This window comes from Sminthopsis crassicaudata, chromosome 5 (assembly GCF_048593235.1).
Source record: "Sminthopsis crassicaudata isolate SCR6 chromosome 5, ASM4859323v1, whole genome shotgun sequence".
NCBI lineage: Eukaryota > Metazoa > Chordata > Mammalia > Dasyuromorphia > Dasyuridae > Sminthopsis > Sminthopsis crassicaudata.
Window position 1 is genome coordinate 15,258,368 of NC_133621.1, and position 16,636 is coordinate 15,275,003.

Consider the following 16,636-nt stretch of genomic DNA (forward strand, 5'->3'; position numbering starts at 1 on the left):
AAACAGGGGGACTGGCTGTAACTTTGGCTACAGGCTGGGGGTGGTGGTGGTGCAGTGATTACTGAGAAAACTGAGCTCTGAATGGTGCATATTTGAACTCCCAGGAGCAGAACTGTCTCAAAAGAATACTTTGGAACCCAAGGGAAGAGGAAAGGCTAACTGTGTTTGGCAAACCTTTTGGGAATGCTAGTGGGAAAGGCTGGGATCGAGAAGGCAGTGTGTGAGGGGATAAGGGGGAACAACCCTTGCAGTCAGAGCAGTTCTGCTCACAGCTTTATTTGCTGTTAAATGAAACCTAACTCATTACTCTCCCAGCCTTCTCGAAAAGCCTGGGCGGGAGATAACTGGAGTGGAGAGGGAACTGGCTGTTCTGGTCATTTTTTACGAACAGGAGAGAATATTCGTTATTGGGGGAGGAGGCCCAGGGCTGTCAGGGGAAAGGGGGGCAGTTGCTTTTGACTTTGCTCTTTGCCTGTCTGAAGCTCTTTCAGGAGGCCCACTCCAAGGGCACAAGGCTCGATCAGCTCCGGGAGAGGGCCAGCGGACGTGGGAGGGGCAGGCGAGAACATGGGCACATCAGCTTCCTTCTTCTCAGGTTCTCCAGGCTTCCCCAGGTAAGGCAGAACTCAAGCTCTGATACTTCTCAGGGCGAGCGGGTCTGCAAGCAACGTTTTCTCAGAGGGAGAAGATTGTCAAATGACCGAGGAGATAGATCTCACATATCGCACTCGATTTCCTTAATTTTATTGGTCAACATGGAGTCTCTTAAGAGCCTTATGTAAAGTGCCTAAAAATTCCTTTGGAGGAAGGACAACAAAGCCAGGAAGTGAGGACGTTTGGGTCTGCGTCCTTCTGATGAGCAGAGGCGAGGAGGGCAATTCCTTCGGGCTCTTTTGTAAAAACGGCCAGGTCTCTACGGCTCTGGGAGGGGTGGGCTGCTTTGGTTCCGTTAGATGCATTTTTGGGGGGGAAACCCATTTTTGCAGAAAAAAACGGAAGGGGAGAAAAGAGGCCGCCACTGCAGTAGTCCAAGTCACCTAGGACAGTAGTGATCCAAAGCAGACTTGGAAATGCGGAAGCGAATAAAGAGCGGGGCTGTCCAGAAAAACAAACCAAACCGTCGCCTTGGACTTGGCAGAGGATTCAGGCTGGGAGCTCGAGCTATTGTCCAGTTTCCCCGGCCTCTCTGCAGCTGGGCCACCGCCACCGGTGGGCAGTGGGCGGCTGGGAAGTGCGTGGAGAGCTGGGATGCCGTTTCATCCTCTCACTCTAAATTTGGGCTAGCAATTCCAATCGGAACTGGCCGGATGGATTTGTCTGGCCCGCTCGCCTCGGGCTGTCCTTTTCAGGATAGGGACCCTCTGGCCGCCGCTATAGGGTAGGTGGGCTCCCGCAGGCGAGCTCCCAAAGGGAAGGATGTCCTTTATGCTGCTCGGAAGTCGCCAATGTCCACACTTTAGTCTGGCTTTTAAATTATACACCTGGTTTTGATTTGGGGTCTTATCACAAATAATTCTCCTATCCACTTTTGGAAATATTTTCTTCTTGTTTTTCTTTCCCTTCTTCTCTCATTCTCTCTCTTCCTTCTATTCTTTCCTTTATCCCTCACTCCATTCCTTCCTTCCTTCCTTCCTTCCTTCCTTCCTTCCTTCCTTCCTTCCTTCCTTCCTTCCTTCCTTCCTTCCTTCCTTCCTTCCTTCCTTCCTTCCTTCCTTCCTTCCTTCTTTTCTAGAGAGATAGGAAGCCATTCTCTCCCACAACGGCTGACACTTTTGCCCCCCCCCCCTTTTTTTTCTTTTCTTTTTTCTTTTTGTATGCTCACTAACAATTAATAATCGAGGTGATTTCTCCTCCAGGATCCGGGCTCAGGAGAAGGCAGTATTTGTTCGAAATTTGAAGTCACCCATTCGGACACATTTTAGGTGCATGGAAATGTCCATCTTATGAAATCTCGACCCAGTGTAAACATCCGCTTGGGTCTCAGCTTGGCCGCCTTCTTGGAGCTGGGACATTAATTTCGTTAATCCCCCTCCGCAGTCAGTTTCTCCCCACCCCCGGCATGCATCCTCTCTCTCTGCGAGCCCAGTCTTGCTGACACGGATTCGTGCAGCTCCCACTCAGATGTTTGCCTTCCTCTGGCTACTCTCCTGCCCACGTTCCCTTCCTGGGATTTTCAAGGAAGGATGGCCACTCAAAAGATCGGCCTTTCAAAGGCTCCCTACCAAGAGGAACTTGGGCACAAAAGAATGGGGAGGGAGAGTTACTGAGGCTGGGCAATTTCCCGCTGGATTCTAGACCAATACAGACGGTCATTACCCTCGGCTACACTTCAGCTTGTCCTTGGAAAGCCGGATATAAGTGTTTCCCAGAGCAAGCTTCTTTGCCTCCTCCTTCTCCTCTTTCCCTCCGATTCTAAGGGCCTTCGGAAGATTCTAGTCCAACTTGAGGGGTATCAACTGAAGGTTCTGGGACTCAGCTGGAGCCTTCTCATTGTCTGCATTTTCGGGTGTATCTGTGTATGTGGGGGGTGACTGGGGGTGGCTAAAAGGCGGGGTGCTGAATCAAGCTTAAGCTTGGAATGGAGCAGGGAGGGATTCAATAAGGTCATTTCTCTGATAATCAGGAAGTTTTTTTTGTTTTGTTTTATTTTTAATTCCTTTTTCCTCTTTTTATTTTATTTTATAATTTTTTTTTGGTCACTGTCTAGGCAATTAATTTGGCCATATCAACTACCACACAATTGTCCTCACTTTTGTCTCCTCTAAACGACTTTGTCCCCTCTTTCCTCTCCCTCAAGCCCTTCAAAGAAAAAAAAATCTCAAAAAGCAACCAAATCCAGAAGCAATAATGGTTCCTACAAAACCAACACGTTCATTCATTTCTCTCTGTGTCTTCTCCTACAGGTGCAAGACCCCGAAGGCAACATGTAGAATGAGTAGCCTCAGGATGTTGGTGGCCAGAGCCATTTTCCAAGGTATCCTAAACTTCTGCATATATGTGTACATATATACACATACATGTACACACACACACGAACATATATATATATATATATATATATATATATGTATGTATAAACCTTTTTTTGAAGAGGTTCCTAATTGCTCATATTTGGGACTTGCAAATATAGTAAATTGGGGCAGGCCAATTGGGAGCAGCCTAGTTTTCTGTGGAAGTTGTTGGATATGGATGTATGGATGCACTGAAGGAAACCTCTCCCCAATATTTCCATCCAAGAGAGACCACATAAGCCCACCCATAGCTTTTTCTGTCCTATTTGAGAGTTTAACTAGGAGCTGCTGTTGTAATTAGAGATCAAAAATTAAAAAAAACAAAAAACAAAAAACCAGCCACGATCACCACCGGGTGCCCCGAAGAATTTGTGTCCATTTCTATGCAACCGGCCCCCTCTCAATTCCTCTGCTCACAATCCCAAGCAACCACACCGCCTTTGACCCTTCCTCATCGCTGCTCAGACAGGGAACACTTTCGGCTTCCCTTGGCATTTTTTCTTAATCAAACCAGTAGTTAAAAAAAATAACAATAATACCCACCTTAATGATACTATTAATTATTATAAATCTTTCCTGCCATCAATATCCTATGAATAATTATCAGTTTTTACCCTAAGAACCCCAAATCCTGTTTCCTCTCTCTCTGCATATAAAACCTCTTCAGCTGACTGGAAGCCAAAGCTGATTAATATTTCCCCACACTAACTTCTGAGAGAAGGAGCATTTTTAAAAAATCTCTTTGAGAATTATTTTTAGTCTTATTGCTGTCAAAAGTTGGGAGTGGGAGAGGATAGCAAATAAGTAATTCTTCCCAAAAAGATTATTTGAGTTCTGCCCCCATTCTCCCTGCATCCTTTGGTTCAAGAAGCTTTGTGGTAAATGACTATTTCGATGGTGATATCATTCAGTCTGATTTTGTTAGCATTTATTTATCAATAACAAAGTCAGTTTCCCCTTCACCCTTCTCCTGAATGCATCTGGGGCCAACTTTGCCTGGCTTGGCCTGGAGACCCTTCTAAAATTCAGAGGAAAGACTCTCCCTATCCATTTGGGAGTACTCCCCAGCAGAGTGACTGCTCCAGGGCCCTTTCTAGTCTGTCCAGCACCATTCTCCAACGAAGAAAGCTAACCCCTGCCTCTCAGGGCCTAGTGGGAAGCCATTAGCTGGGTACCAGCTGCAGTGGCCCCAGCTCGGCCTTGAACCAGGACTTGCTCTGCTAATGCTTCTCTTCTGCTTCGACAGAAATAAAGGGTAACCTCTGTCTAGCATGCATTGTCTCTATTTCGACTATATTTGTGAAAGGGTGGAGAGTATGGGGGGGCAAGAGGATGAGAGAAAAGAAAGGTCTCTTTAGGAGCACATTTTGGGTTTTGTGTTCTTCATAATTCCGGTTTTTCTTGACTGACATTCTGTCCAGTGGACAGCAGTTCATATATCAGTCTGGTTATGACTAACGAAAATCGAGATGTGGCTCTCGGGCTAACGAGCTTCGACCTGGCCTAGTCATTTCTGGATCTCCCCAAGAACTCCACAGACCGCCTAAGTGCACACAATCCAGAATCCTTTCCCCCAGTTAGCAGTGAACAGATGGGGGTGTGTGTATAGTAGGAGGAGGGAGCTTCAGAGCTTTTCTTTCCTTTTCAACAATGATTTCCAGGGGCCCCCTTTGGATTCATTTTGAGCCGTCTGGTTTGCTTTAGACATGTGCCAATCATTACCTGCAGCAGGGATAAGACCGAACAGCGGGTGGGCAGGCGCGATTAAAAATGCAGGCGAGGTATTTCTGAACCACAGACGCCCTAGGAACAAGCAGGCGGCTGGAAGCCAGTCGGCCTGCTGTGGGGTGCGTTCTGGACCCTGGCAATCACCCTTCGTGCATTTTTGCCAGAATGGGTAAAGGAAAGACAAGAGAGTTTTGCCCCAAACACCATCAGGAATCTCTTCAAGATTTGGTTCAGTCCCATCTCAAGGTCTCCAGGGCTCTAAGTCCTGGCACTGAGATTCAGGACCTGTCAGATGTAAAAAGAGGTGTGTATTGGGGGGAGGGGGAGAGGATTGTCCAACAGTTGGGCTTTGGAGACCCAAAGAAGGGAGGGAGTCTCCCCCACCCACATGGCACCCAAATTGTCTCTCCTTTCCACTGGAAGGCCCTCTTGAAGGCCTCATTTTCCCCTGACCATATTAAAAGGCCTCAGGGGCCTAACCCCAAGGTGTCTTTCAGCAAACTCGGCTAGACCAGTCTGAATTTTACAAATGGAAAGAGGAAACAAAAGGAAAAAAAATCCGAAAGAAACTGCCCAGGCTCCAGACTGCCCAGGAGATCCCCAGACATGATCTCAACCCAGATCGACGGCACAGTGGTCTTTCAATGAGTCCCCCCAAACCCCAAGCCATGCGCCTCCCTAACCCACCTTCAAACACTCCAGTCTCCCTCGGTTCTTACCCTGCCGGGTACTGCATGCTCGTTGTGGCCGGATCTTGGTGGAATCAGAAAGCGTCCAGAAAGTGCAGAGGGGGCAGGCGCTGCATACCTTCTTAGCGCCCAGGATCCTCTGATGCTCTCTCTCTCCCTACCTCCCTCTGTCCCTCCCTTTCTCTCTCTCTCATCTCCCCCCCTTCCCCCCTCTTTTTCTGTCTCTCTGTCTTTTTCTGTCTCCCTGTTTCTATCTTTTTCTGTCTCTGTCTGTCTGTCTCTTTCTGTAGAAAAAGATGATGAGAGGCCGACCAGCCATCTTCAGCTGCACTGTTTGTTTCTTCAGGCACTTCAGCGGGCGGCCGGGAGGTGGGGGGTGGGGGGTGGGGGAGCCCGTAGATGGACGGTTTTCAAAACAAAACAATCCCCTCCCAAAGGAAAAATACAATAATAAAAACGCGTCGGTACTCCAAGCAGCCAGGTTTGCTCGCCTTCAACGTTTTGCCAGGAATTAATGAGTCTGAGAGAACAAAGTCACAAAGAAAGACTGCACCGTTGCAGCCGCCGGCTCCATTTCTCCCACCCCCAGGGTGTAGGGTGGGCTCTGGAGAGACCAGAGTCCCCTCTCTCTACTCCCTTCCAGCACGGCAGAGGGCCTGGCCACAGACATGACCGTGGATGGCGCGCAAGAGGACTTGACCTTTACGCCGCGGAGGAGGGAGCTTTCTTTCACTATACAGAGGGAAAGGGGGGGGGGGCAGGGAGAGGGAGGGGGGAGTGAAGGAGGGCGGAGGAGAGATCCTCTTTATCTCGGGAACTTTCCAACGCTATTCCGTCCAATAGCAACCGGGACAGTTCCTATTCCTGTCTGCCAGTCTTGGGTAAAGGAGAACTTCCCCTCCCCACCCCACTATCTCCACTTCTTACCCTCTTTCCAGGTCCAGGCTTTGTGTAAAGTGACCACCCTGCCTGAGAGACTGGGGCCACAACGACGGGGAAGAGCAGAGTCTCTCTCCACCCCCAGCCCCCCCAGCCTAACCAGATCTGAAATGCCTTTTACTACTCCTGAGTCACCCGAGGCCGGTCCTCTGGCCCTTCCATCACTATAGGACCACAGTGTGTTCTGCAACATTCAACCTAGAAACGAGGGTCTCTGGCCTGGGGTGAGAGGAGAGGAAAAAAGGCCAAAGAGTGGAAGCTCCAGTCCCTCTCCCCTCCAATCCTTCTTCTAACTCCTCATGACCCAAGGAGGCCCGGTCTTCAGAAAGGATCTGTGCCGAAGGCCGTGATAACGAGTACTCCCTCATTTTGCCTTTGCCTTCTCCCTTAACCAAAATCTCCCTTATCACACCCGAGAATTAACGTTCTTAGTCGTGGCCTTTTAGTGTCTAAACACCAGGCCCGAGAAAGGCCCTCCTGGGCCTGGAGCCCGAGTTCTAGGACTGGCTGACCGCCACTGGCTCTCCAGTCAGCCCTTCCGAGCCGCCGGAGAGGCCGCCGGCAGCTCTCGGGGCCACCCTGCATGGGCAGGGGCTCCGCAGGCGGCCCAAGGAACCCAGAACTCCGAATAGCGCCTAAACAAATACAGGATTTTCCAGCGGAAGTATTTGGGGGAGAAAAACACAGTTTCTTTTCAGCCAGTCTTAGAATTCCTTTTAGGAAATATGTCGCTGTCAAGTTTTATTTCCCGTTGCAAACCGCCTTCTACTCTGCCAAGAATTAAGACGGAGAGCGATTAAATACCCACTTATTCTCTTGTCGGGGGCCCGGACCCGGTGAGGGTGGGGGCCGCACAATCTAGCCAGCCATTCGTTTTACTGTGTCCGTCCTCCTTCAACAACACCCAAATGAATCCCATCTTTCAGAACCCAACTCCAAGGCTGCAGTGACGTCAGCATACATCAACTGAGAATGCCAGCCTTCAGCTGCGGCTAGGGTCGGGAAGCGCCTGCCCGAGCCTTGGGAACCGTCTCTCCCCCCTGCAGGCCCCACACCCCCAAAACGAGTCTCGCTGCCAGCGCCCCGGGGACTCAGGTAGACCCCCCCTCCCCCTCCAAGCCTGCGTGCTATTCGCACCACACACACCCCTCCTTCCCGCCTAGAACTCCCGTCAGGATCTCTCTTCGGGTACCATTTTGCTCCGACTTCGCTTTGTAGCCGGGATTTATGCACGCGTCCCAAATGAAAGGAAAGCCTGGTGCGTCCGCGTGTGACAGATCCCCGTCCAAACCACCGTCCCTTCCGTTCCCCCTATCTCGCCTTTATTCCCCCGGGCCTGTTTGGACGTCCTGCTCCTCCTCGAAAGGCGTTTGCGGGTCTGGCTTCCTGCGCCTCAGCTCCGACCGGGCGATGGCTCGGCGGCCCCAGGGCTGTGCCCGAAAGCGGCCCAGCCGAGGAAGGCCTGGCCCGCCGGGCTAGCGGGGTTCGGGGCAGAGGAATATCGACGTTCTCGCAGCTTTTCTCTCCTTCAATGAACAAAACAAGCCACGCCACCGTCTCCCCGATCGTCCTCGGTGGGGAGAAGGTGCCGCGTCCGCCGAAGGGGGCCCTTCCCGTTTCGGGAGGAATTAAGCAGCTATTATTTACGCGCCGGCCGGAGCAGATGAAAACTTAATTGGCGTGCCGTCCGGGGAGCGCGGCGTAAATCTCTCCCCGCCTATCGGCTGCATCTCTGCTTATGAAAAATGGCATCGGAGCGAGCGGCCGGCCGTTTCTCGGCTCCTCCGCCAGGTCCGGGGCTGTTGACACGCATTCGATCAAGTTTAAAGGAATGCGCATAAATCAGTGGGGGGACCGGGCCTCCGTCTCCGGCTTCGAGGTCCCGCACGGAGGGAGGGGAGGAGGGAAGAGAGCAGGACTCCCCAGAGCGGCCAACCCCGGGGCTCGGGGTGGGATCCAGAGTCCCAGTACGCTTTAGACAAGCCGGGAAAGCGTGGAGAGATGCAGGGAACGGAGCACAGCTGAAGAGGCCGGTTGCAGAAAACACCAGCAAACAAGAGCCCATCCACTACTCGGCAAGTGTGCAGAAGCACCCGGCCGATTCCACTGTGGAAAGCTTTCTCCGGTACAGAAGCCATAGAGTTGATTTTTTTTTTTTTTTTTTTTTTAAGAAAAGACTGAATTTGAGGTGTGCTTCCCCCCTCCCTCCAACGCATTACATTTCACATTTGTGTGTATGTATGTGCTTTGCAATTTCAAAGAGGTCTATTTAAAAACTCCAGACTGTGCGTAAACAGCAGTGGAATGCACAGAGCAACGTGTTACAAATTCTCTCGTGAAATGCCTTTAATAAACTCGATTACGTAAAAACCCTGATGCAATAAATAAGGCTAAAGGGCCTAGCGTTGATCACTGTTGATCGACCAACCTCTTCTGGGTGTATATGTGGTTTGCTTTGGTTTTTTTAAGCCTACGAGACTTTTCCGGCCCGGACGCAGCGGGACTAGCCCAAGGCCAGTGTTAGTCAATTTCACGAATGTTTTCAAGCTGCGCCCAAAGCCCTCCCGCTTTGATTTTTAGGAGGCTCCAGGGAAGGAGAGAAAGAGGGAGAAAGACCGACAGACGGAGAAAGAGACACAGAGAGACAGACGTAGAAAGGTGTAGACACAGAAACAAGGACAGAGTGAAGGACAGAGTGAAAGACAGGAAGAAAAAAGAGGGGAAGGAGAAGGAGAAGGAAAAGAAGGATCAGGAGAAGAAGCAGCAGTAGCAGAAGCAAAAGCAGAAAAAGAAGAAGGAGAAGGAGAAGGAGAAGAAGGAGAAGGAGAAGAAGAAGAAGAAGAAGAAGAAGAAGAAGAAGAAGAAGAAGAAGAAGAAGAAGAAGAAGAAGAAGAAGAAGAAGGAGAAGGAGAAGGAGAAGGAGAAGGAGAAGGAGAAGGAGAAGGAGAAGGAGAAGGAGAAGGAGAAGGAGAAGGAGAAGGAGAAGGAGAAGGAGAAGGAGAAGGAGAAGGAGAAGGAGAAGGAGAAGGAGAAGGAGAAGGAGAAGGAGAAGGAGAAGGAGAAGGAGAAGGAGAAGAAGAAAAAGAAGAAGAAGGAAGAAAGAAGAAAAGAAACAGGAGAGCTGAGTTGTCTGAGCATTACCCAGCTCTCTCTGTTCCCCTAGTTCATATCAGGTCTCCACAAGTTTCCGCAGCTACCATCATTATCTCACAGATTAATTAACATTTAAAATAAGAGAGCAGTGAAGAAACACCATCAGCATAATGGAAGTCTCTTTAGACCTATAAAAATCTGCCTCCTCCCAATCCCCCCATTGCCAAGGCTATGTCTATGCAGGTTACAAGTCTCCTTGTGGAGAGGGCGCAGAAAACAAAACCGAAGGAACCGGTGCTGGGTGCTAGTATCAGGCCTTCGAAGAAGGAGCCCTGAGGTCACCCCATTTGCTGCCTACCAGCTTTCCAAACCAGGATAATTAGTAAATTACTCCATTCTCTAGACATAAATACCCGTGCACCAACAGAAGTTTCCCTGACTACATGTCTACAAATAAACAAACATGAAAAAGGAATAAGAGAGGCTCTGTAGACTTCCCCAAAGAGCCTATAGATGATCTATGTTGCCCTTGAGGTGCAGTTACATTAGGAAATATACTTGGGGTGTGTTTGTGTGTAAGTGTGTATTTTATATAGAGAGAGCCAATTCCTTTGGAGGAAGGACAACAAAGCCAGGAAGTGAGGACGTTTGGGTCTGCGTCCTTCTGATGAGCAGAGGCGAGGAGGGCAATTCCTTCGGGCTCTTTTGTAAAAACGGCCAGGTCTCTACGGCTCTGGGAGGGGTGGGCTGCTTTGGTTCCGTTAGATGCATTTTTGGGGGGGAAACCCATTTTTGCAGAAAAAAACGGAAGGGGAGAAAAGAGGCCGCCACTGCAGTAGTCCAAGTCACCTAGGACAGTAGTGATCCAAAGCAGACTTGGAAATGCGGAAGCGAATAAAGAGCGGGGCTGTCCAGAAAAACAAACCAAACCGTCGCCTTGGACTTGGCAGAGGATTCAGGCTGGGAGCTCGAGCTATTGTCCAGTTTCCCCGGCCTCTCTGCAGCTGGGCCACCGCCACCGGTGGGCAGTGGGCGGCTGGGAAGTGCGTGGAGAGCTGGGATGCCGTTTCATCCTCTCACTCTAAATTTGGGCTAGCAATTCCAATCGGAACTGGCCGGATGGATTTGTCTGGCCCGCTCGCCTCGGGCTGTCCTTTTCAGGATAGGGACCCTCTGGCCGCCGCTATAGGGTAGGTGGGCTCCCGCAGGCGAGCTCCCAAAGGGAAGGATGTCCTTTATGCTGCTCGGAAGTCGCCAATGTCCACACTTTAGTCTGGCTTTTAAATTATACACCTGGTTTTGATTTGGGGTCTTATCACAAATAATTCTCCTATCCACTTTTGGAAATATTTTCTTCTTGTTTTTCTTTCCCTTCTTCTCTCATTCTCTCTCTTCCTTCTATTCTTTCCTTTATCCCTCACTCCATTCCTTCCTTCCTTCCTTCCTTCCTTCCTTCCTTCCTTCCTTCCTTCCTTCCTTCCTTCCTTCCTTCCTTCCTTCCTTCCTTCCTTCCTTCCTTCCTTCCTTCCTTCCTTCTTTTCTAGAGAGATAGGAAGCCATTCTCTCCCACAACGGCTGACACTTTTGCCCCCCCCCCCTTTTTTTTCTTTTCTTTTTTCTTTTTGTATGCTCACTAACAATTAATAATCGAGGTGATTTCTCCTCCAGGATCCGGGCTCAGGAGAAGGCAGTATTTGTTCGAAATTTGAAGTCACCCATTCGGACACATTTTAGGTGCATGGAAATGTCCATCTTATGAAATCTCGACCCAGTGTAAACATCCGCTTGGGTCTCAGCTTGGCCGCCTTCTTGGAGCTGGGACATTAATTTCGTTAATCCCCCTCCGCAGTCAGTTTCTCCCCACCCCCGGCATGCATCCTCTCTCTCTGCGAGCCCAGTCTTGCTGACACGGATTCGTGCAGCTCCCACTCAGATGTTTGCCTTCCTCTGGCTACTCTCCTGCCCACGTTCCCTTCCTGGGATTTTCAAGGAAGGATGGCCACTCAAAAGATCGGCCTTTCAAAGGCTCCCTACCAAGAGGAACTTGGGCACAAAAGAATGGGGAGGGAGAGTTACTGAGGCTGGGCAATTTCCCGCTGGATTCTAGACCAATACAGACGGTCATTACCCTCGGCTACACTTCAGCTTGTCCTTGGAAAGCCGGATATAAGTGTTTCCCAGAGCAAGCTTCTTTGCCTCCTCCTTCTCCTCTTTCCCTCCGATTCTAAGGGCCTTCGGAAGATTCTAGTCCAACTTGAGGGGTATCAACTGAAGGTTCTGGGACTCAGCTGGAGCCTTCTCATTGTCTGCATTTTCGGGTGTATCTGTGTATGTGGGGGGTGACTGGGGGTGGCTAAAAGGCGGGGTGCTGAATCAAGCTTAAGCTTGGAATGGAGCAGGGAGGGATTCAATAAGGTCATTTCTCTGATAATCAGGAAGTTTTTTTTGTTTTGTTTTATTTTTAATTCCTTTTTCCTCTTTTTATTTTATTTTATAATTTTTTTTTGGTCACTGTCTAGGCAATTAATTTGGCCATATCAACTACCACACAATTGTCCTCACTTTTGTCTCCTCTAAACGACTTTGTCCCCTCTTTCCTCTCCCTCAAGCCCTTCAAAGAAAAAAAAATCTCAAAAAGCAACCAAATCCAGAAGCAATAATGGTTCCTACAAAACCAACACGTTCATTCATTTCTCTCTGTGTCTTCTCCTACAGGTGCAAGACCCCGAAGGCAACATGTAGAATGAGTAGCCTCAGGATGTTGGTGGCCAGAGCCATTTTCCAAGGTATCCTAAACTTCTGCATATATGTGTACATATATACACATACATGTACACACACACACGAACATATATATATATATATATATATATATATATGTATGTATAAACCTTTTTTTGAAGAGGTTCCTAATTGCTCATATTTGGGACTTGCAAATATAGTAAATTGGGGCAGGCCAATTGGGAGCAGCCTAGTTTTCTGTGGAAGTTGTTGGATATGGATGTATGGATGCACTGAAGGAAACCTCTCCCCAATATTTCCATCCAAGAGAGACCACATAAGCCCACCCATAGCTTTTTCTGTCCTATTTGAGAGTTTAACTAGGAGCTGCTGTTGTAATTAGAGATCAAAAATTAAAAAAAACAAAAAACAAAAAACCAGCCACGATCACCACCGGGTGCCCCGAAGAATTTGTGTCCATTTCTATGCAACCGGCCCCCTCTCAATTCCTCTGCTCACAATCCCAAGCAACCACACCGCCTTTGACCCTTCCTCATCGCTGCTCAGACAGGGAACACTTTCGGCTTCCCTTGGCATTTTTTCTTAATCAAACCAGTAGTTAAAAAAAATAACAATAATACCCACCTTAATGATACTATTAATTATTATAAATCTTTCCTGCCATCAATATCCTATGAATAATTATCAGTTTTTACCCTAAGAACCCCAAATCCTGTTTCCTCTCTCTCTGCATATAAAACCTCTTCAGCTGACTGGAAGCCAAAGCTGATTAATATTTCCCCACACTAACTTCTGAGAGAAGGAGCATTTTTAAAAAATCTCTTTGAGAATTATTTTTAGTCTTATTGCTGTCAAAAGTTGGGAGTGGGAGAGGATAGCAAATAAGTAATTCTTCCCAAAAAGATTATTTGAGTTCTGCCCCCATTCTCCCTGCATCCTTTGGTTCAAGAAGCTTTGTGGTAAATGACTATTTCGATGGTGATATCATTCAGTCTGATTTTGTTAGCATTTATTTATCAATAACAAAGTCAGTTTCCCCTTCACCCTTCTCCTGAATGCATCTGGGGCCAACTTTGCCTGGCTTGGCCTGGAGACCCTTCTAAAATTCAGAGGAAAGACTCTCCCTATCCATTTGGGAGTACTCCCCAGCAGAGTGACTGCTCCAGGGCCCTTTCTAGTCTGTCCAGCACCATTCTCCAACGAAGAAAGCTAACCCCTGCCTCTCAGGGCCTAGTGGGAAGCCATTAGCTGGGTACCAGCTGCAGTGGCCCCAGCTCGGCCTTGAACCAGGACTTGCTCTGCTAATGCTTCTCTTCTGCTTCGACAGAAATAAAGGGTAACCTCTGTCTAGCATGCATTGTCTCTATTTCGACTATATTTGTGAAAGGGTGGAGAGTATGGGGGGGCAAGAGGATGAGAGAAAAGAAAGGTCTCTTTAGGAGCACATTTTGGGTTTTGTGTTCTTCATAATTCCGGTTTTTCTTGACTGACATTCTGTCCAGTGGACAGCAGTTCATATATCAGTCTGGTTATGACTAACGAAAATCGAGATGTGGCTCTCGGGCTAACGAGCTTCGACCTGGCCTAGTCATTTCTGGATCTCCCCAAGAACTCCACAGACCGCCTAAGTGCACACAATCCAGAATCCTTTCCCCCAGTTAGCAGTGAACAGATGGGGGTGTGTGTATAGTAGGAGGAGGGAGCTTCAGAGCTTTTCTTTCCTTTTCAACAATGATTTCCAGGGGCCCCCTTTGGATTCATTTTGAGCCGTCTGGTTTGCTTTAGACATGTGCCAATCATTACCTGCAGCAGGGATAAGACCGAACAGCGGGTGGGCAGGCGCGATTAAAAATGCAGGCGAGGTATTTCTGAACCACAGACGCCCTAGGAACAAGCAGGCGGCTGGAAGCCAGTCGGCCTGCTGTGGGGTGCGTTCTGGACCCTGGCAATCACCCTTCGTGCATTTTTGCCAGAATGGGTAAAGGAAAGACAAGAGAGTTTTGCCCCAAACACCATCAGGAATCTCTTCAAGATTTGGTTCAGTCCCATCTCAAGGTCTCCAGGGCTCTAAGTCCTGGCACTGAGATTCAGGACCTGTCAGATGTAAAAAGAGGTGTGTATTGGGGGGAGGGGGAGAGGATTGTCCAACAGTTGGGCTTTGGAGACCCAAAGAAGGGAGGGAGTCTCCCCCACCCACATGGCACCCAAATTGTCTCTCCTTTCCACTGGAAGGCCCTCTTGAAGGCCTCATTTTCCCCTGACCATATTAAAAGGCCTCAGGGGCCTAACCCCAAGGTGTCTTTCAGCAAACTCGGCTAGACCAGTCTGAATTTTACAAATGGAAAGAGGAAACAAAAGGAAAAAAAATCCGAAAGAAACTGCCCAGGCTCCAGACTGCCCAGGAGATCCCCAGACATGATCTCAACCCAGATCGACGGCACAGTGGTCTTTCAATGAGTCCCCCCAAACCCCAAGCCATGCGCCTCCCTAACCCACCTTCAAACACTCCAGTCTCCCTCGGTTCTTACCCTGCCGGGTACTGCATGCTCGTTGTGGCCGGATCTTGGTGGAATCAGAAAGCGTCCAGAAAGTGCAGAGGGGGCAGGCGCTGCATACCTTCTTAGCGCCCAGGATCCTCTGATGCTCTCTCTCTCCCTACCTCCCTCTGTCCCTCCCTTTCTCTCTCTCTCATCTCCCCCCCTTCCCCCCTCTTTTTCTGTCTCTCTGTCTTTTTCTGTCTCCCTGTTTCTATCTTTTTCTGTCTCTGTCTGTCTGTCTCTTTCTGTAGAAAAAGATGATGAGAGGCCGACCAGCCATCTTCAGCTGCACTGTTTGTTTCTTCAGGCACTTCAGCGGGCGGCCGGGAGGTGGGGGGTGGGGGGTGGGGGAGCCCGTAGATGGACGGTTTTCAAAACAAAACAATCCCCTCCCAAAGGAAAAATACAATAATAAAAACGCGTCGGTACTCCAAGCAGCCAGGTTTGCTCGCCTTCAACGTTTTGCCAGGAATTAATGAGTCTGAGAGAACAAAGTCACAAAGAAAGACTGCACCGTTGCAGCCGCCGGCTCCATTTCTCCCACCCCCAGGGTGTAGGGTGGGCTCTGGAGAGACCAGAGTCCCCTCTCTCTACTCCCTTCCAGCACGGCAGAGGGCCTGGCCACAGACATGACCGTGGATGGCGCGCAAGAGGACTTGACCTTTACGCCGCGGAGGAGGGAGCTTTCTTTCACTATACAGAGGGAAAGGGGGGGGGGGCAGGGAGAGGGAGGGGGGAGTGAAGGAGGGCGGAGGAGAGATCCTCTTTATCTCGGGAACTTTCCAACGCTATTCCGTCCAATAGCAACCGGGACAGTTCCTATTCCTGTCTGCCAGTCTTGGGTAAAGGAGAACTTCCCCTCCCCACCCCACTATCTCCACTTCTTACCCTCTTTCCAGGTCCAGGCTTTGTGTAAAGTGACCACCCTGCCTGAGAGACTGGGGCCACAACGACGGGGAAGAGCAGAGTCTCTCTCCACCCCCAGCCCCCCCAGCCTAACCAGATCTGAAATGCCTTTTACTACTCCTGAGTCACCCGAGGCCGGTCCTCTGGCCCTTCCATCACTATAGGACCACAGTGTGTTCTGCAACATTCAACCTAGAAACGAGGGTCTCTGGCCTGGGGTGAGAGGAGAGGAAAAAAGGCCAAAGAGTGGAAGCTCCAGTCCCTCTCCCCTCCAATCCTTCTTCTAACTCCTCATGACCCAAGGAGGCCCGGTCTTCAGAAAGGATCTGTGCCGAAGGCCGTGATAACGAGTACTCCCTCATTTTGCCTTTGCCTTCTCCCTTAACCAAAATCTCCCTTATCACACCCGAGAATTAACGTTCTTAGTCGTGGCCTTTTAGTGTCTAAACACCAGGCCCGAGAAAGGCCCTCCTGGGCCTGGAGCCCGAGTTCTAGGACTGGCTGACCGCCACTGGCTCTCCAGTCAGCCCTTCCGAGCCGCCGGAGAGGCCGCCGGCAGCTCTCGGGGCCACCCTGCATGGGCAGGGGCTCCGCAGGCGGCCCAAGGAACCCAGAACTCCGAATAGCGCCTAAACAAATACAGGATTTTCCAGCGGAAGTATTTGGGGGAGAAAAACACAGTTTCTTTTCAGCCAGTCTTAGAATTCCTTTTAGGAAATATGTCGCTGTCAAGTTTTATTTCCCGTTGCAAACCGCCTTCTACTCTGCCAAGAATTAAGACGGAGAGCGATTAAATACCCACTTATTCTCTTGTCGGGGGCCCGGACCCGGTGAGGGTGGGGGCCGCACAATCTAGCCAGCCATTCGTTTTACTGTGTCCGTCCTCCTTCAACAACACCCAAATGAATCCCATCTTTCAGAACCCAACTCCAAGGCTGCAGTGACGTCAGCATACATCAACTGAGAATGCCAGCCTTCAGCTGCGGCTAGG

At 49.6% G+C, this 16,636-nt stretch overlaps 2 long non-coding RNA genes across 2 annotated transcripts; both read left to right on the forward strand.

The window, feature by feature from the left end:
• The first annotated feature begins 479 nt into the window (after positions 1 to 479).
• On the forward strand, positions 480 to 5,899 carry LOC141542414 (uncharacterized). Its single transcript, XR_012482143.1, has 3 exons — positions 480 to 614; positions 2,904 to 2,974; positions 4,433 to 5,899. It is a non-coding gene; the product is annotated as an uncharacterized LOC141542414 (long non-coding RNA).
• A 6,273-nt stretch (positions 5,900 to 12,172) lies between these two features.
• LOC141542826 (uncharacterized) lies at positions 12,173 to 15,171 on the forward strand. The gene is made up of 2 exons (XR_012482255.1): positions 12,173 to 12,246; positions 13,705 to 15,171. It is a non-coding gene; the product is annotated as an uncharacterized LOC141542826 (long non-coding RNA).
• The last annotated feature ends 1,465 nt before the right edge of the window (positions 15,172 to 16,636 follow it).